The sequence below is a fragment of the Lithobates pipiens genome, unplaced genomic scaffold, assembly GCF_037356315.1.
Source record: "Lithobates pipiens isolate NorthernLeopardFrog02 unplaced genomic scaffold, aLitPip1_a1.2 Scaffold_25, whole genome shotgun sequence".
NCBI lineage: Eukaryota > Metazoa > Chordata > Amphibia > Anura > Ranidae > Lithobates > Lithobates pipiens.
In genome coordinates this window covers 109,142,264-109,162,693 of record NW_027507787.1, presented here as the reverse complement: position 1 = coordinate 109,162,693, position 20,430 = coordinate 109,142,264, and the positions used below count along the sequence as shown (strand labels likewise).

The 20,430-nt window shown below is 46.6% G+C and overlaps 3 pseudogenes; all 3 read right to left on the bottom strand.

The window, feature by feature from the left end:
- Nucleotides 1-16,934: 16,934 nt before the first annotated feature.
- LOC143931789 (5S ribosomal RNA) lies at nt 16,935-17,053 on the bottom strand (annotated as a pseudogene).
- A 98-nt stretch (nt 17,054-17,151) lies between these two features.
- On the bottom strand, nt 17,152-17,271 carry LOC143931803 (5S ribosomal RNA; annotated as a pseudogene).
- A 62-nt stretch (nt 17,272-17,333) lies between these two features.
- On the bottom strand, nt 17,334-17,452 carry LOC143931862 (5S ribosomal RNA; annotated as a pseudogene).
- Between the last annotated feature and the right edge of the window lie 2,978 nt (nt 17,453-20,430).

The following is a 20,430-nucleotide window of genomic DNA, read 5'->3' as shown; positions in this document are numbered from 1 at the left end:
GCTAGGGCATACAGAAGACAGAAGACGGGCTAGTGTATTCAGAACATAGGCTAGTGTATATCGAAGACAGGCTATTGTAAACATGCTGGTGTATATAGAGAGGCTATAGAGAGGCTAGTGAATTTAGAGGGTAGGCTAAGTGATAACAGAAGACAATCTGGGCTATACAGAGACATTTCATCATTTCATCTAGCGCACATCTCTAATGGAGTTTGTCTCATTGCCATGTTATGCCTTTTCATTCACTCAAAATCCGGTTAAATCTATTCACTTCGATTTCTACCGCTAATTGTACCGTAATGCAAAATGTTCACAAAACCATCTATTTGCTACCAGAGATGCTGCACATACTAAGAGTAATGTAACTATCGCTCGCTAACGATGTAAACAGTTTTATTGCTTTTCTGACATTAACCGAGTATCTCTGACATTAACTGAGTATCTCTCTGCACTATGATCATAATAATAATAATAATAATAGGATTGTGTAATGCAAAGATTAACTAGTCTAATATAAGCTTTCTCATTGGTAACGGCATATCCTTTAAATTTAGACTAACGCAACTATTCTCGGCCATTTTCAAGCTAAGCTTTCAATCTCTTACCTTTGAACAGCGATACTTCCCCCCTACAATATTAAGCCTAATGTCCTATTGGTCGTCTATATTATACAACTCTCTGAAAAGCCTATATGTAGAGAATAAAACTAGTCTTACATCTTAATAAAACAGTTTTATTGCTCAACCAGTATCAGCTGTCATGACAAATAAACGTTTCCACTGTACTATCTCTAAATCATTGTAAACCTAACCATAGTTATAATGTCTACAGCTAATTTTACGTTAAAGCAAAATTCACACAAAACCATCTTTTTAAAACCTTTACACATTAAGAGTAATGCAACCATCGCTCGCTACCTCTATGCAATAGGATTCTCTTTCCAGTGGAAACGGAAAACAGTGTAAGCCGTCTTCGTGCGTAACAAAATTAATGGAACGATTTACACGTTGGAATTTGCAAGCTACGTCAATTTACTCTTAAATAATGTACCTTTGAAACTATCCCTTGACTTTGCAACTATCCCTAGATCCCTTTTGTGTAAACACTATATCTCGACCTATATATACTGCCTCAATATTTTCCTAATTTGTTTTGCTATACTTATTATTATTATTTTATAGAGATTACTATCTCTAAATCATTGTAATAAGTTATAATGTCTACAGCTAATTTTACGTTAAAGCAAAAGTCACACAAAACCATCTTTTTAAAACCTTTTACACACTGCACATTAAGAGTAAACCAACCATCTCTCGCTACCTCTATGCAATAGGATTCTCTTTCTGACTCTATTTTGTGTATTACTTCTTCTCTACATTAACTGTCACACTGATAACCATTTGTAACATATAACACTTGCAACACATTTTTTAACAGCAGCAAAAAGTGAGAAAAGCATTGGGCCGGTTTACTTGATTGAGAAGTGGTTGCAGTAGCAAAGCATAGCAATACAGTTTGATTACATTAATAACACATAATGCAACTATTTTACATTCACCTCATGCATACATCCTAATGTAAGCTGTCTATCACTATTAATGTTCATGGTTACTGATACATTATGCCAAAACCAGTGGAAACGGAAAACAGTCAGTGTAAGCCGTCTTCGTGCGTAACAAAATTAATGGAACGATTTACACGTTGGAATTTTCAAGCTAAGTCAATTTACTCTTAAATACCCTTTAGCTGCTTAGCTCACACTTTGCTGTATGTAGCCGCGTTTACATGTAAGTAACCAGTGGGGATTGACATTTCATGTAATGCAATTTGTCTCTTTGCCATGTCATACTTTGCCATTTATTATACTTTCTCATCCGATAGAAACCTAGTCGTTGCTGATATTTCATGATTACAGCAATCATCTCATCTAATTGCTATTCCGAAATTCTGCCTTGGTATTACTTTGCAACGCTCTATTGAACAATGTAAAGGTAAGCTAGATATTTTGTGTATTTCCGCTTAAACTCGACCTGTATATACTGTCTCAATATGATCCTTTCTAATTTTGCTAAATTCGATTATGGAGTTTGCTATGTCTAAATCCAGGTTACCTTCTCACCTTTATTACGTATACTGCTAATTTTAGGATAATGCAAAACCATCTTATTGCTTTTATACACGCTGCACATGTTAAGAGTAATACAATGCTACCGATGTGAACAGTTTAATTGCTCTTCTCACATTTAGCTGGTATCTCTCTGCTATAGGAAACTGAATTTGTACCACAACGATCACTCAACTACCGGATCACAGTGCTACCGGGATAACTTTTACATTTAGAGTAATGAAATGATTTCTCAGTCATTTTGAAGCTACTGCAAACAACGCTTCCGATCTCTTTTCAACTGCAATACTTAATCTCTGCAATATTAAGTAATATTTAGCTGCTTAGCTCACACTTTGCTGTACGTAGCCGTGTTAACTGTATTAATGGTAACCTGTAAGTAACCAATGGGGATTGACATTTCATCTCTAATTCACATTCACATTTCCAAAGCAGTTTCATACTTTGCTCTGCTATAGGAAACTGAATTTGTACTACAACGATCACTCATCTAATATCAGTCCACTCTGCTACCGGGATAACTTTTACATTTAGAGTAATGAAATGATTTCTCAGTCATTTTGGAGCTACTGCAACTAACGCTTCCGATCTCATTTCGACTGCAATACTTAATCTCTGCTATTGCAGACTATTTAGCTGAATATTTAGCTGCTTTACTGTACGTAGCCGTGGGGATTGGCATTTCATCTCTAATTCATATTCACATTTCTAATGCAGTTTGTCTTTTTGACATGTCATCCTCTGCCAGTTATTATCCTTTCTCATCCTTATGCTATATTTGAGGTATATTCACTACATGATTACATGATACATGACACGTAATGAACCTGATTGATAAAAACCTACACACGTCGTTGCTGTTATTTCGTGTATTTCCACTTAAACCCGACCTGTATATAATGTCTCAATATTAATTTTAGAGTTATTTTGCTATATTTATTATTAGAATAAACAGATTACTATCTCTAAATCCTGGTAAACCAGCTCACACTTAACCATCTTATTTCTACCTTACACGCAGCACATATTACAATATCTCTCTGCAATAGTAAACGAAATGTGTAGATCACTCATCTAATATCGTCTTTTCAGTGCTACCGGAACAACTTTTAAATTTAGAGTAATGCAACGATTTCTCAGTTTTATGAAGCTACTGCAACTAACGCTTTGGATCTCTTTCCTGATAAATTACGCTCTGCAATATTAAGCCATGTAAATTGTCCTATTGGTCTGCTAACAATGCTATGTATAATAATACAAATCTTTCAAAAGCAATATCGTCTCACTGCAATACTTACACTCTGCATAATAAATAGGAATAATGCGAATAATGCTAATAATAAAGTCGTCTAAAACTCGGCTATAAGTAGAGAATAAAACGATCTTACATCAAAATAAACCATGTACTGCCAAACCAATAACGGTCAATGACTTAACAAAATAAACTTAGCACTCTTTTGCTCTATTTTGTATATTTGTAGTTCTCCACATTAACTGTCACATTGATTTCACCACTGACAACACACCACTTTTTAACAGCACCAAAATATGAAAAAAACACTTTACATGTTTCAGAAGTAGTTGCATTAGCAAAAAATAAAGTCCTGTCTTCTTTACACCCTAGCTTTTCGTTATACATTAATCTCTCTGTGTACACCAGCCACTCTGTATAGACTAGCCTCTCTGTCTTCTGTATACACGTGCCCGTAATCTATATACACTAGCCTGCCTTCTTTTTACAATAGTCTCGGTGTCCCAGCCTCTCTGCATACACTAGCCTCACTGAATTCCCCAGACTGTCTTCTGTATACACAAGCCTATCTGTAAAAAAAAAAAAGCCGGTCTTCTGCATACTCCAGCCTCTCTGTGTAACACAGTCTCTCTCTGGATTCCCTAGCCTCCATCTCTGCATACCCTTGTCTTTTGTATAGCATCTCTTTATACATTAGCTCTCTGTATAGCCAAGCCTCTCTGTATACACTAGTCCACCGGTATACACTAGCAAGTCTGCATACACTAGCCTCTCCTTGTAACCCAACTTCTCTCTCTGTATACCTTAGCCTCCATCTCTGCATACCCAGGACGTTCTTCTCTATAATCTAGCCTATGTGTATACACTAGCCGGTATTCTGTAGACATTAGCCTCCCTGTATAAACTAGCTGGTCTACTGTATACACTAGTCCGTCTGTATACACTAGCAAGCTTGCATACACTAGCCTCTCTGTGTAACCCAGCCTCCATCTCTGCATACCCAGGACGTTCTTCTCTATAATCTAGCCTATCTGTATACACTAGCCTGTCTTTTGTACACATTAGCCTCTCTGTATAAACTAGCCGGTCCTCTGTATACACTAGTCCGTCTGTATACACTATCAAGTTGTGTAACCAAGCCTCTCTCTCTGCATACCCTAGCCTCCATCTCTTGCATAAACCAGGACCTTCTTCTGTATAATCTAGCCTATCTGTATACACTAGCCTGTCTTTTGTACACATTAGCCTCTCTGTGTAAACTAGCCGGTCTACTGTATACACTAGTCCATCTGTATACACTAGCAAGTCTGCATACTCCTGCCTCTCTGTGTAACCCAGCCTCTCACTCTCTCTCTGTATACCCTAGCCTCCATCTCTGCATACCCAGGACGGTCTTCTGTATAATCTAGCCTATCTATATACACTAGCCGGTGTTTTGTACACTTTAGCCTCTCTGTATAAACTAGCCGGTCTTCTGCATACACAAGTCTCTCTGTATACCCTTGGATGTCTTTTGTATACACTAGCTGCTCTTTATACATTAGCTCTCTGTATACCCAAGCCTCTCTGTATACACTAGTCCGTCTGTATACACTAGAAAGTCTGCATACACCATCCTCTCTGTGTAACCCAGCCTCTCTCTCTGCATACCCAAGATGTTCTTCTCTATAATCTAGCCTATTTGTATACACTAGCCTGTCTTTTGCACACATTAGCCTCCCTATATAAACTACACTAGCAAGTATGCATACTCTAGCCTCTCTCTCTGTATACCCTAGCCTCCATCTCTGCATACCCTGGACGTTCTTCTGTATAATCTAGCCTATCTGTATACACTAGTGTATACAGAAAGACTAGTGTATACAGAGGACCGGCTAATGTGTACAAAAGACAGGCTACTGTATACACATAGGCTAGATTATACAGAAGAACGTCCTGGGTATGCAGAGCGCTCAGCTTCAAGGGATGGCCAATGTGAGTAATATGAGGGAAACTCCTCACCCCCGCCCCCACCTACCAGATCTGACTTTCATCCCCTTGCCCTCTCTGCCCCGGTCATCTGGTGGCAGTTTTATGCACTCCCTGGCCCCCACCCATTCATAATCCTTACCGACCTTTCCTTCCGCTGCTCACAGGAACACACTGGATGACTTGTCTAATTAACCAACTTGTACAAGACACCGCTATCCTCCTGTCTGACACCGGTCCCCCTTGGAGGCTTTACCCCTCACTGTTTGGGTGGCCCCTGCCTCTCCCTGGATGCTCCACATATACCAAAACGACATTGTCAGAGGGGCACCACTTGACAGGACACGGGGCTGTCATGCCGGTGGCATCTCCCATTGGAGGAAGGGATGATGGCCCCAACCCCTTGGCAGCAAGTTCTTTCATGTACAGACCAGGGCGGCTCATCTTCCCTTCTGGAGTCTTGACCTTAGATGGGGGAGTTGCACTTTGGGGGGTTTGAGTGATACCTAGTGCGCTGTACTGGAAGGGCTTGACATTCCCGCATATGTGTCCCCTCCCCCTGGTTGCGCCCCTCGTCCCCCCCTTTGGCTCCCACCTACTCTTTGCCGACATTGCCTTCTGCAGCTTTCGGGGACCCTGGATGACTTATTTATTGAGCCTATTGGTACGAGACACTGCTTCCCTCCAGGGTGACTCTGGACCCCCCTGGAGGATTTACCCCTTACTGTTTGGGCAGTCCCAGCCTCCCTCTGGATGCTCTACACAGCCCCCGATGGCGATGCAGGAGAGACACTAATTGGCGGGCCCCAGGACTGCTGCTCGGGTAAAGTCTCCCGTTGGATGGAGGGATGGTGGCCCCAGCCCCTTGCCTGCCGGATTTTCTATGCACCGACCAGGGCGGCTCCTCTTTCATCTTGATGTGGTGACCATGGAGGGGAGGAGTTGAAATTTATGGGGTCTGGGTGTTTGCTGGTGGGAGTGCGCTAAAGGACTTGACATTTCCGCATGTTTGTCCCCTCTCCCCTGTTTCCCCCCTCCCTTCCCCCCTTCCCACCCTTCCCTTCCCTCCTTTCCCTCCCCCTTTCCCCCCTTCCACTCCCCCTTTCCCTGCCCCTTTTCCCCCCGGGGCGTGGACGGGGGAGAGGGGGTAAGGAGAGGACAATCTGCCAAAGGGAGAAATGCATTTGTTCGGGGACTGCATGTACTTTAGGGGTATGGAACGGGGGGTGGTGGATCCCATTCTGTGATGCCTTTTCTGTTGTGTCGGGCTCCCTCGTGCATGCCTACGTTTAGGGCGAGCCGAGGAGACCCCTCAGTGCTGACAGTTATATGCTCTACCTCTGTTTTGGTTATACTATTGTTTTTTGGTTCTATGATGTTACTCATTGTCTTTTATTTGCATACCGGTATCAGACGTGACATTTACCACTGCCGGGACTGGGGGGACTAGGATTCGGGGGCTCCCTCTCCGACCTGTCTACCCACCAACCCAAGTAGGACAGCGCTTTAAACCCAGTGTACATCTGGTAAGCGCTATAGCATAATTGTGCTGTTTTAGTATACCCTTCCTGTACTGTTGAGTGCGGACAACCCTTAATTTCCCTCTCCCCCTGGGGTTGAGGTGCCCGGCCTCTTTTTCCCTTTACCTTTCCTTCCATTTGCCCTTCCTTTCTCCCCCTTAGTTCCCGCCATGCATTACCTACCCAAAACCTACCTTGGTTCAACTTTCTTTGCTTTTCTCTGACGTCCCCCTCCCCGAGGAGCGATGGCAGACTCAGTCAAGGTCACCTCTCTAAACGTTAAGGGACTGAACTCCCCTGAAAAACGGTGGATCCTCCTGTGAGAACTGAAGACTTCCTGTACTGATGTGGCCTTTATACAAGAAACACATTTTAAAAATACTAGCCTCCCCTTTCTATGGTCGAGATCCTTCCCTAAGGTCTACCACTCTACTAACCCCTCCTCTAAGACCAAGGGAGTCTCCATTCTGATCTCTAGCAGGCTCCCCTGGGTTCTCCAGGATTCTCTGGTGGACCCTGGGGGCCGATATCTTTTTCTTAGGGGCCACATTGAAGAGCGCCTTTTTACATTTGCCACTGTGTACGCTCCCAATGATCACCAAGACACGTTCCTCAGAACTACCCTGCACAGATTATGTGACTTTCGGGAGGGCCAGTTGATATTAGGTGGGGACTTTAATGTCCCCTTTCGCCATCGGTTGACACTTCTGCCTCTTGCTCCTCGCTCCTCATTTCCTCTAGAAAGCGGATTACTAAGTGTTTACTGAATGACCAATTAGTTGATGTCTGGCGTCTGCAACACTCTGGGGAAAGGGACTACTCTTTTTGCTCTTCCCCTCACAAATCATACTTGAGGATAGACTTCTTCTTGATTCCACATGACCAACTGCACTCGGTGAGCTCTTCCTCCATCGGCCATATTACTTGGTCCGACCACGCTCCTGTAACCCTTACCTACACCCTCTCTAGGAACCCCTCACCTAGGTCTCTATTCTGGCGCCTTAATGAGAGCCTCCTCCAGATACCAGAAGTTTTAGCAGATGTAACCAGGGAATTGGACCTTTATTTCCAAGAAAACTAAACGCAGGACTGTGACCCGGGGATAATTTGGGAGGCTCACAAGTCAGTACTCCGCAGGGTACTTATCAGGCACGGGGCGCGCATCAAACAAACACGGAAGGAACAGCTTGCTAATCTGTTTCATGAACTTGCCTCTGTGGAAGCGAAACATAAACATTCCCCCTCACGGACCTTAGAGATCGAATTGGGGATCGTACCCATATTGCTGACCTACTCCATTATAAAGCGAAAGCGGCACTCCAGTTTTGTCGTAAACTGATGTAGGAGTCAGGGGACAAATGCGGAAAAATCTTAGCCAGGTCGGTAAAGGAGTTGAAATCTGGCTCTTACATACCACAGTTGATAGATGAGAATGGCCAGAGGGCCTCTACCCCAACCCAAATAGCCGAAGTCTTTGAAAAATGTTACTCTGATCTCTACAACCTGCCCGATTCAGGGTCTGGACAGGACAATATAGACAGATATGTAACCGGTTCTGGTCTACCAACCCTCTCATCGGAATCACGGGAGTACTTGGAGGACCCGATCACACTGGAAGAAGTCCAGACAGCCGTGGGACCTCCGAAGGTGGGTAAGGCTCCGGGCCCTGACGGATATACCGCACAATACTTTAAGACCTTCCTCCCTATTCTCGGCCCGCGCTTGGTGAATTTATTTAATACTCTGAGCTCAAATGGGGATTTTCCTGAGGATACCCTTAGAGCCCACATCTCGTTGATACCTAAGGAGGGCAAAGACCCGGGCCTATGTGGGAGCTACAGAACCATTTTCCTCCTAAATTCGGTCCTAAAACTATTCTCTAAAATCCTCGCCACGTGATTGGCACATCACTTGCAGTCCCTTATACATATTGACCAGTTAGGTTTTATTTCCACCAGGGAAGATAGGGACAACACCATTAAGGTGCTTACCCTGATCCATAAAGCAAAGTCATCTGGGACCCCATGTCTTTTCATGAGTACTGATGCCGAGAAGGCTTTTGATCGGGTCAAATGGACATTAATGTTCTCGCCATATAGGTCTGAGTGAACGGATGCTGGCATGGATAAGTAAGATATACTCACGCCCTTCAGCTCAAGTCAAAGCGAATGGGGTTCTCTCATCTCCCCTTGACATCGGGAATGGGACCAGACAGGGTTGCCCCCTGTCACCCCTATTATTCGCACTGTCATTGGAACCCTTTCTCTCCACAATTCGACAAAACTCAGACATAACGGGACTCCAAATGGGTACTATTGAGTGCAAGATATCTGCCTACGCGGATGACATGCTGTTCTCGCTGACGAATCCCAGAGTTTCCTTGCCAAATCTCCTTCGGGAATTCCAGATCTACGGGATACTTCTTGAAATCAAAGGCCATGGGGGTTGCAGTCCCCCCGCAAACGTTAATAGACTTGCAGTCCAATTTTCGATTTAAATGGACCCATACAGCCCTTAAGTACTTAGGTACTTACATTCCACCGGACATCGCGCGTACGTTTATGTTGAACTTCCCCCCACCCCTTGTCACTAAGATCCGCAGTTTGCTTCACGGGTGGCATTCTGACCTCCATTCCTGGTTCAGGAGATGCAATCTCATTGAAATGAACATACTCCCTAAATTTACTTATCTTTTCCAAGCTCTCCCGATCCAGATTCCAGTCCCGTTTTTTAAGCAAGCTCAATCCTTGCTCACTCAATTTAACTGGGCCCACAAAAATCCCAGACTTAAGCGGTCACAGCTGACATTGTCTAAACAACAGGGAGGGTTGGTTCTCCCTGACTTGCGACGCTACTACCTGGCCTCCCATCTGGGGCGTGTATTGGACTGGAATCGAAACAATCTTTCTAAGCTCACTCCCGAATTCCGCTAAGAAGCGCAATGTGGGGGGGGGCGTGGCCTGGACAGCAATGGAGTAGGACGCTTGTGACCTGAGCTCCTCTCCTACCGCGATCTCCTGTAGTGATCCTGGGTGCCCACTGACTATTTTACCTACGATCTTACCGGTGTAATACCCGCTACTTTCTCGTGCATACATTGGGACGATGTCTCAGACGAAGAAGCAGTCTGCAGCGGCGGCATCTCTTGAAAAGTTCCGGCGGGACCATGAGGGCCAACATGGCGGACAGTCCACTCCGGCTGCAGAACCTGCTACCTCAGACACGGCGAAGGTGCTTGAGGCGATTTCTACAGTACCTGCCAGACCACACTGACAACTAAGCTTGAGGAGGTTAAGGTGGATGTCTCACTTATCCGACAGGACATGGCTAAACTGCGTGACAGAGTGAAGGAAACTGAAACCCGGATCAGTCAGGCCGAAGATGTCCTGTTCCCTCTGCAGCATGCCCAGGAGGATGTGCAAAAGCAGCTCCAGCAGCTGGCCCAGAAACAGGACGACCTTGAGAATAGGGCCCACAGATCTAACCTCCGCTTTATCGGCCTGCCGGAGGGCTCCGAGGGGGCTGACCCGGCGACATTTTTGGAATCTCTCCTGATTAAGGCCTACGGTAGGGAGGCATTTTCTACCTCATTTATTATTGAAAGGGCCCACAGAATGCCTGCCCGCCCGCCGCCGGAGGGGGCACCTCCTCGCACGTGCATTGCTAAGCTGCTAAATTACCGGGATAGGGATGCCATCCTTCGCCTTACTCGTGAAAAAGGCAACATCCCGTTTCAGAACGGACATATCTCAGTGTTTCCCGACTTCTCCGCAGAAGTTCAAAAACGTTGTTCCCGATTTGTGGAAGTCAAGAGGCGCCTCAGGGCACATCACCTCAAGTACGCCATGTTGTACCCGGCCAGACTCCGCGTAGTGGGGGAAGATAGGGCCTACTTTTTTGAAGATCCTGAGATGGCAGTTTCCTGGTTGGACCAGAGAGACGCGGCTCGAAATCGGCCACCTCGAGACTAAAATCATTGGAAGATTTGTGAGTACTCTATTTGCTCCCCCCTTTCTATTTGCCCGTGTGCAAGCAGATCGCTGTTGGACTGCCTATGCGTGGTTCATTATCCTCAGTCCCTGAATTGATGCTTCTGTTCCCCCTCTCTAACATGGATGGCCGTTGCTCTTGTTGACTGAACATGTACTGCTGCCTATGGCCACGCTCTGCGGACATCCCCCTGGTTCGTTACACAATACCCCTTCCCCCTCCCTCTTAGTTTGGGGGACCCGCTTGGCGGGCTCTATTGGGCCCTTTCCCTGGGGGGGTGGGGGGGACGCGGGTCATCTGGACTTGCTGCATGGGACTGCAGAACTTTGACTTTCTCCTGATACATGCCCTTTACTGGACTGTTATGTCCCGCTGCTGAACTGGGCACCGCACCAATGGGAGTGGGGTGGGAAATGGACGCATGGTCCGGCTCCGGCCTACAAGCCGGGTTATGACGGGAGAAGACTTGGTCTTGTCACTGGGTCCAGTGGCTTATTGTTATTGACATTGCCTAGTGTTCTATGGTTTGTTTTGGGAAGGGAGCTCCAGCCAAGTTGGGGTGGCTGCGAGCAGGGAGGGTGGGGATGGGTTGTAGTTATTATGTTATAGTATGTTATGTTTTATGCTTAGTTTATGGCACAAGCTTTATTTGGTTATGGAACAGACAAATGTCTCTTTTTCATGTATACTCTGATGAATATGGGAATGGATACTGCTTTGAGGGGTGGTTTGGATACTATTTTCCTCCTTGTGATATTGGCTGAGACCACGCCATGGGTACCCTGAAGTTGCTGACGTGGAATGTCAGGGGGATTCGGGATAAAATTAAGAGGGCGGCAGTGTTTGGGTGTCTCAAAACTTATAGAGCGGATATCACAGTCCTGGTGGAGACGCATATAACTGGGAGATTGCAAATAGCTTTGCGTCGCCCGTGGATTGGATGGGCCCACCCATACGTCCTATTCTCGCGGGGTGTCTGTATTGATATCTAAAACGGCACAGTTTTCCTTGGTTTCTTTGCAGACAGACCCGCAGGGCAGATATATATTTATACACTGCTTATTGCACGGAGAACAGTACATTATTCTCGCCTATTATGTACCCCCGCCTTACGATCATAGACTAATTACAGAGGGATTATCTTTTATGGCTCAACACCCTAATGTCCCAGCAATTTGGCTGGGTGATTTTAATATGGTTTTGAATCCGGGGGTGGATAGAATGAGCTCTACTCGAGGGGATCATTTACCGGGAGATACTGGCCTAGGTCGCACGTTTCAGGAATTCTCTCTTACAGATCTGTGGCAATTTAAATATCAGGCTAAACGTTTTTACTCCTGTTTCTCTGCAACTCACTCCACCATGTCACGTATAGATTATATTGCTGTGTCCGCCCAGTTGTTACCCAGGCTAGTAGACACGGGCTATTATGCTAGATCATTGTCAGACCACGCTCCTTGCTGGGCAACTTTTTCCTTGACCCGACCTACTGGACCGAAACCATGGCGGCTTCACCCCTTCTGGTTAACCGCCTTGAGTGACAGCGAAGACTTAGGGGACGAATTGGGTTTTTTCTTTACTACTAATCAGGGGACGGCTCCGGTTGACTGTACCTGGGAGGCTTTTAAACTGCACGTACGCTCCCCTTTAACACACCGGATTAACCAGTTGAAGCGTACCTCCAAGACTTTGCTATCTAATGCCCTATGGGAGCTGGCCTCGGTGACCACTGACTTCACTACTGACCCCACACCTGCTAAGGCCCAGGTATTACGACACCACACAAGGCTAGTAGATCACCTCCACATTGAACAGGCTAAGCAAAAGTTGTTTTTTGTTAAGCAACGGGTGTTTGAACAAGGAGAGAGGGCGGGAAAGTTGCTGGCCTACTTGGCGCATCGGGACTCCAAGCCCCCGGTGGTGGTTTCGTTGACTGACAATGGGGGTGAGGAGGTGACTGATCCGCCAACAGTGGCCACCATGTTTCGTGCTTACTATGCTGCCCTTTATGAGTCGCAGGTACATAGGCCGAGGACTGAGACTGGGGCATACCTCCGAGATATCTCTCTTCCCCACCTGTCTGAGGCTCAGGTTGAGTCTCTTGAGGCCCCGATATCGGCAGATGAGATTAGGCTAGCGGTGGCATCCCTTGCAACGGCTAAGGCCCCTGGACTGGATGGTATTCCCCTGGATTTCTATGCCCACTACTCTGAGACACTAGTGCCAGAATTGTTGAGATTATATACACACATATTTGACTCCGGGTCCCTACCTGATACTCTACGGCAGGCAGTTATTATAGTGATACCCAAGCCAGGAAAGGATCCCCACTGCCCGGATTCCTATCGCCCCATCTCGCTGCTCCAAGCAGATATTAAAATTTTGGCTAAAGTACTTGCCACCGTCTGAGTGGAGTCATCCTATCACTTGTTCACCCGGATTATGCCCGGGAAAAACACGGGCATTAATATCCGCCGGTTATATATGAATATCCAGGCTGAGCATGACAAAGTAGGCTCGAGGGTGGTCGTGTCACTGGATGCCGCTAAGGCGTTTGATTCCATTGAGTGGAATTATCTTTGGGAATGCTTGGGTAAATTTGGGTTTGGCCCCAATTTTGCTAAATGGATTACTCTCCTATACTATCGCCCAATGGCTAGAGTAGCGGTTAACAGATGGGTGTCGAACCCCTTTCAGCTGGGCCGTGGCACACGTCAGGGTTGTCTCCTATGTTATATGCTTTGGCGGCAGAACCGTTGGCTGCTGCACTTCGGGCACACCCGGCTGTAGTAGGCCTCCGACGCGGTTCTCTGGTGGAATCGGTAAGTATGTATGCGGATGATACTTTACTGTATTTAGAGGACTCGGGTCGGTCGTTGGAGGCTGCCCTGGGGGTCATAGAGGAGTTTGGTGGTCATTCCGGTCTGCGTATTAATTGGACCAAGTCGCAGGTTCTACCCATTGACTTGTTCTCCCCGGACCGGGATGCAGCTTCTCTCCCGCTCTCCAGGGTATCCTCCATTCAGTATTTGGGAGTGCAGGTTACAAGGGAACCTGGGGAGTATATTCATCTTAATCTTGAACCACTGCTTCTGTATGTGCGGGAGAAGACTAAGGCATGGTCCCGTCTCCCCATTGGGGTTATGGGACAGATCAATATTACTAAAATGATCCTCCTGCCGAAACTCCTTTATGTACTTTGGCATTCCCCTGTCATGGTCCCCGTGGCATTCTTTAAAACATTAGACGGTGTCTTAAACACCTTTATCTGGGGCCCATCTAGACATAAGTTGGCATGGAACACACTTAAAAACCCGACCTCTATGGGGGGACTGGCTCTCCCTGATTTCCACACATACTACATAGCAGCCCAGATTTCCCATTTTTATCACCTCCATAGAGCGGATAGTCACAGATATCAGGCCTTGGTGGGCGGGAGGGCTGAATCCCTTGTTGATACTCCCCTTCAGATGATTTTTCGGGGTGGTGGGGTTAGGGATGCCCGGTCCCGGATCCTGCCACACCACCGGAGTATTTGGAAACTAGCCCTTAGATTACTGGGAGCTGACTATTACCACTCACATACAACGCTATGGCGCAACCCCCTGCTTCGTGAGTTGTCTGGCTTACCAGATGTAGACTTGTGGGCTTCTAGAGGGATACTTTTTCTGTATCAGGTGGTGACTCCTATGGGCGTAAGGGATTTTCCCTCCCTACAAGTGGAATTTAACATACCCCCTCATATGCACTTTCGCTACTTGCAATTGCGACACGCGCTTCGTGCACAATTTGCTCAGGACTTCCCGAATGTACAGTCGCTGGCTTTGACAGATGTAATTATGGGAGACGAACCGGCTAAATTGATCTCGACTCTATACGGCCTACTCCGGGCCCGCTTGGTGGCGCAAACCACTGAACGGGCCAGGTTGAGATGGGAAGAGGACATAGGTCCCTTTGATGGGGAGGAATGGGAGGATGCCCTTGAGAACGTTCAACAGGCTTCGCTTAGCCTACCTGACCGACTAACGCAGTACTATGTGATACACAGGTCCTATCTCACCCCTATCCGGATAGCTAAGTATCATCCTGACTATAACCCGAAGTGTCCCCGTTGCTCTTGTATGACTGGTACTTTCTACCATCTTCTCTGGCAATGCCCATTGGTCCAGGAGTATTGGGGGCAGATTGTCAGGTTTCTACATGACCACATGGGTTCACCCCTTCAACTTGACCCTAAGAGTTGCCTACTTAGTATATTTCCTGATACCTCTGTTGATCAATACTTGGCTACATTTTTGCACTCTACGCTGTTTACCGCACGAAAGCTTGTGGCTAAATACTGGATGCGTCCAACCATGCCTACTATGCGGGAATGGGTAATGGGCATTAATAGTAAGCTACCCTTGATTAAACTGGTGTATAGAAATCGTGGGTGTCCAGCCAAATACCACAAAATATGGGATAGGTGGGTGGAAAATCTGCATACATGTGTGGAGTGAGCTATATTGGAGTCTATACTATCATTGTCATTAATTTTCCTTAATGTAAGATGTCCATCACCTATGAAGAGGCTAATGTTTGTACCTACTGTAATATCTTGTTATAACTGAGTTGTTCAATAAACTTGTGCTGTTAAAAAAAAAGAAGCGCCATGTGGTGCTATAAGTATTTACCCACAGAATTTATGTCACATCCCACTATAGGGGCTTAGTTGAAAGTCAGTCACCTGATCGCTACCCAAAACACACTCACGTCTTTGACTTCCCCCTATTCCCTATATGTGGCCATCCAACCATTGAACTGGGGACCCACTTAGAAATTCCAACCTAGACAATGCATCTAAATTCGTCATTGATGGAAAATGGCCTTCTTTCTCAACCCTAACAGATCCGACAGGGCTTTTACAACTGCCTTTTTGGAGAGCGGCGCAACGACATAATTTTCTCCATTCCATCCCCAATCCTCAAACGTTTGCCCGCCCTCAGACGGAGTTTGAGACTCTATGCAGGAGCGAAGGCCCTTTGGCCCACATTCTCTCTCAAACAGATTACCCACACTTAACCTGTCTGTCCAACTGGGAAAAGGACCGTAATTGCTCATTTTCCCCAGCACAGAGACAACGCATTATCACTTTGGCTCTCAAAATGTCGCTGTGCACGAAGATACAAGAGACGAATTTTAAACTTCTCACCAGGTGGTATTTGACACCATCAAAGCTGCAGAAATGTTTCCCCTCTTCCTCGAACATATGCTGGAGGTGTGGAGAAGAAGAGGGCACGTTGCTGCACATTTTTTGGTCCTGCCCCAGCTTGGTGGACTTCTGGACAGAGATCTGATGCATAACACAAAAATTCACAGACTTCTCCATCCAGGAAGAGGCTGCATTCTTTCTCTTGCACCATTCACAGATTCCCATTAAGAAGTACAAAAAAATCAATTTTACGGCATGTGATAAATGCGGCGAAATCCTGCATCCCTCTCTATTGGAAAAAATGTTCCCCCCTTTCATTACTCACTGGCTTAGGAAAATAGAGGACATTAAAAAAAATGGAGGACTTGATCCTCACATCACAAGGTAAACAAGAATTTTTTAAACAAACCTGGGACATCTGGAATACCTTTATATTCTCGCTGGAAGGATGTCGCCTGCTATCGCCTTAGTGCTCTGAGCTTTCCTTGACTGGCCCCTTGGACAGTGGCTGCCATCGTGTCTCGTCCCCTCTTCTCCTTTTCTGATCTTTCAACCCTTCTCTTTTCTGCCTTCCTCCCCTATCTCTCACCCCCTCCACCCCCTCTCTCTTTTGGAAAGAGTGGAAAATTGGGAATGACGGCCCCACCCCCCTCCTCTGGATGGATTATGCCGGAGGGACCTGGGGTTTGTGTGACCCTGCATCTTGGTACAGTACTTTATCCGTGCCTCGAATCATTGTGATTGATGGAAGGCAGACTCACAGTTGCAAATATACCTGTATCAAGTATTGTTCAGCTGCTTTTTGCTCTGTATTTCTCTGTTGCATTATGTACTCGGGGGACCGTCTTCCCCTATTTGGAGAAAAAATTATATTTGAAAAAAAAAAGAAGCCTACGACACCTGGTATTCCCAGGCGGTCTCCCATCCAGGCATTAACCAGGCCCGACCCTGCTTAGCCTCCAAGATCAGATGAGATGGAACAGATTCAGGGTGATGTGGCCGTAGCCAATATCTTCAGGCACTCTCAACTCTCTTGACAAACACCAAGATGGTCAGCTTGGAAACAAGCGGAAAAAAATAGGTCAACGGCAACAACATAAAAAGAAGCCTACGGCATCTGGAAATCCCAGGCGGTCTCCCATCCAGGTACTAAACTGGTCCCAACCCTGCTTAGCCTCTGAGATCAGATGAGATTGGGCTCCTTCAGGGTGGTGTGGCCGTAGGAGATTTCTTCAGGCACTGGGAAACAAAAAAAAAAATCAAGTCAACGCCAACAACATGAGAAGAAGTCTACAGCACCTAGTATTCCCAACTGGTCTCCCATCCAGGTATTAACAAGGCCCGACCCTGTTTAGTCTCTGAGATCAGACGAGATCTGGTGCTTTCAGGGTTATGTGGCCATAGGCGAGCTCTTCAGGCACTCTCAACCCTCTTGACAAACACCAAGATGGTCACCTTGGTAAACAAACAAAAAAAAAAAACAAGTCAACGCCAACAACATAAAAAGAAGCCTTCAGCACCTAGTATTCCCAGGTGGTCTCCAATCCAGGTACTAGCAAGGCCCGACCCTGTTTAGCCTCTGAGATCAGAGGAGATCGGGCGCTTTCAGGCTTATGTGCCCATAGGCAATCTCTTTGGGCACTCTCAACCCTCTTGACAAATGCCAAGATAGTCACCTTGGGAAACAAGCGGAAAAAAAACAGGTCAATGTCAACAACATAAAAAGAAGACTACGGCACCTGGTATTCCAAAGCCATCTCCCATCCAGGGACTAACTAGGCCCAACCCTTCTTAGCCTCAGAGATGAGAAGAGATAGGGCTCTTTCAGGGTGATGCTGCTGTAAGCTAACTCTTTGGGCACTCTCAACCCTCTTGACAAATGCCAAGATGGTCACCTTGGGAAACAAGCGAAAAAAAAAAAAAACGAATCAACGCCAACAACATAAAAAGAAGCCTACAATAACTGGTATTCCCAGGTGGTCTCCCATCCAGGTACTAACCAGGCCTGACTCTTCTTAGCCTCCAAGATCAGACGAGATTGGGTGCTTTCAGAGTGCTCGGACTCTTTCCCCATCACTAATGGGACGAGACAGGGGTGCCCTCTGTCTCCCCTAATTTTTATTCTGACACTGGAACCACTTATGTGTCACGTTCGGAATGACCGGAATATTACTGGTATATCCAAACCCTGGGCACACCACAAAATTGCGGCGTACGCTGACGATCTAATTTTTTTCGTCTCCAATCCACACATTTCGCTTCCCAATATACTCGCGGCTCTCCGGCGATACGGCAGCCTATAAAACTATAAAATCAATTGCACCGTCGGCTGTATTGAATATATCGGTCCCGGATGGTGAGGCCAAGAGGCTACGCTCCGCTTTTCCATTCTACTGAGCTGAAAAATCTATACGTTACCTGGGCGTGGACATCGCAGCGGATTTGGCGCAATTGTACCCGCTTAATTTTGTCCCTCTCCTGAATAGACTGAAATCTGATTTGGGAAACTGGCATGCTTTAACACTGACCTGGTTCGGGCGCTGTAATGCATTCAAAATGACGGCCCTCCCGCGGATCTTATACTTGTTCCAGACATTACCGATCCGGCTACCCCCAATTTTTTTCAGACAACTGCAGGTGCTGCTCCGGGACTTTATTTGGGTGCGCAAACCGCCCAGAGCCCTTTTGCAATTGCTTGCCAGACCAAAGGACAAGGGGGGTCTGGGTCTCCCAGATCTGAGACAATACAACAGAGCGACTCTGCTAGCGAGAGTCGTTGATTGGCATTGTAATGGCCCACACAAGCAGTGGGTGGAGATGGAGATTGAGGATGGATCCATTCCCCTATTGACCTCCCCGTGGCTCCTGTCCACCCTACCAAAAGACCTCAGAGATCACCCCGTAGTGGAAGCTACGTTGGCTGTTGTGTGGAGGTTGTTCCGCTGCACACACATTGCTCCCCTGCCATCACCAATGACTCCGGTTATAGGTAATCCAGACTTCCCACCGGGATTTACCAACAAGAAACTGCGACAGTTGACAGTGGTGGGGAAACAGCATCTGGGAGATGTGTGGCCCTCGGGAGGGCTCCCGACCACGCAAACTGTCGCCGAGCTTTCTGACCCTCCGCTTGACTTGTTTAGTGCTTATCAACTTCGTCACTTTTTTTTGGCCATACAAAGGGCCCCCTACACTCCTAGAGACCTGACGCCCTATGAATCCATCTGTCACAAAAACGAACCTGTGCGACACACCCTCTCCCTCCTCTACAACCTATTAAGTAGTCAGGAGGAGGAGTCGACCCCACCATTTATCCACAAATGGGAGAGGGACTTTGGCATCACATTTACCCCACAACAGATAGGGAAGATCCTGACCTTAGTACATAAAGCTTCCATCGCAAACCAATATCAAGAATCAGGATACAAGATAGTCTCACGCTGGTATAGAGTCCCATACCTTCTGAATAAAATGAATACATCGATTCCGGATGTTTGTTGGAGGTGCAATTCAGATACGGGGACCATGGGACACATTTTCTGGGCATGCCCGGCCTTGAGGAACTTTTGGGTGGAGGTGACCGGGACGATAAAAACTCTCAGAAATGTAGATATCGCAGACAACCCAGCAGCGTGCCTTCTACACTTGACCAAACAGCCTGTTCGAAAATACAAAAAAACCCTCACGATGCAACTCCTGAACGCCGCCCGGGCCTGCATTCCCACACTGTGGAGGCAGCCTCAGCCCCCATCCAAGGTGCTGTGGTATTCCAAAGTCAATCATATTCTCCGGATGGAAGAATTGACCCCCACCCTTCACAACACTGAAGAGGCATTTAGTGTTACATGGAGGCCCTGGAGGTATTTTACTGGTACTTGAGACTACATTCGGGAGGTGAGCAGCGCCCCTGTCCCAGAAAACGACTGAACATCTAACGTTTACCTACGTAGGCCAAGTCTGCCCTGGGTGGCATTCCCCCCCCCCCCCTCCCTTTTTGTCTTTATTTTTCTTTTTTTCCCCGCCGCCATCCCCCCCCCCCTCCTCTCTCTCCGTCTTTGCACTCTCTTCTTCCCCCGTCCTCCCTTTTCACTATGCCTTGTCTCCTTACTAGCCTTTGGGACCCAGAAGAACCCCAGGGTTCTGGACACGACCGGCTCATATTTTACTCTGGTTCACATAGGTCATGATAAGCTGGCTCGCTGTGGTCCCAGTTGTTCTCCATGATTACATTTGTCCGAACGGAGCTGCATTAGTTATACTGTACTACATGCCGGAGGTGGGGTTTCTCTCTTTTCTGCATGAAACTCTAGGACTCCCCTCTGAGAACCCAGAGTTATTTGGCAGCCTATTTTTTGTTACCATGTAATTGTGACCCTGGGTCATG